Source organism: Acartia tonsa, chromosome 4, assembly GCF_053477335.1.
Source record: "Acartia tonsa isolate MP-2025a chromosome 4, ASM5347733v1, whole genome shotgun sequence".
NCBI lineage: Eukaryota > Metazoa > Arthropoda > Copepoda > Calanoida > Acartiidae > Acartia > Acartia tonsa.
This window is the reverse complement of record NC_137263.1, coordinates 47,825,098-47,825,355: the sequence shown is the minus strand read 5'-3', so window position 1 is coordinate 47,825,355 and position 258 is coordinate 47,825,098.

The following is a 258-nucleotide window of genomic DNA, read 5'->3' as shown; positions in this document are numbered from 1 at the left end:
ATGGACCATAATTCATGAGAAAAAAGTATTTAGGGAGTATAGATAATTTTTGTATTCCTTAAAAAAAATGTTTTAACGCCAAAGCCTCAATTTGTTTTAAAAATATTTATGTTTTTTAAATGTATTTTAAATCAAAGATAAGATTTTTACACTGGCGTTGCTACTAAATATCAAGAATACATAAGATCTAGCACTACAAAAGATCTAACCCTACAAAAGACCTAGTCCTTCAAAAGTTCTAATTTACAAAAGATCTAA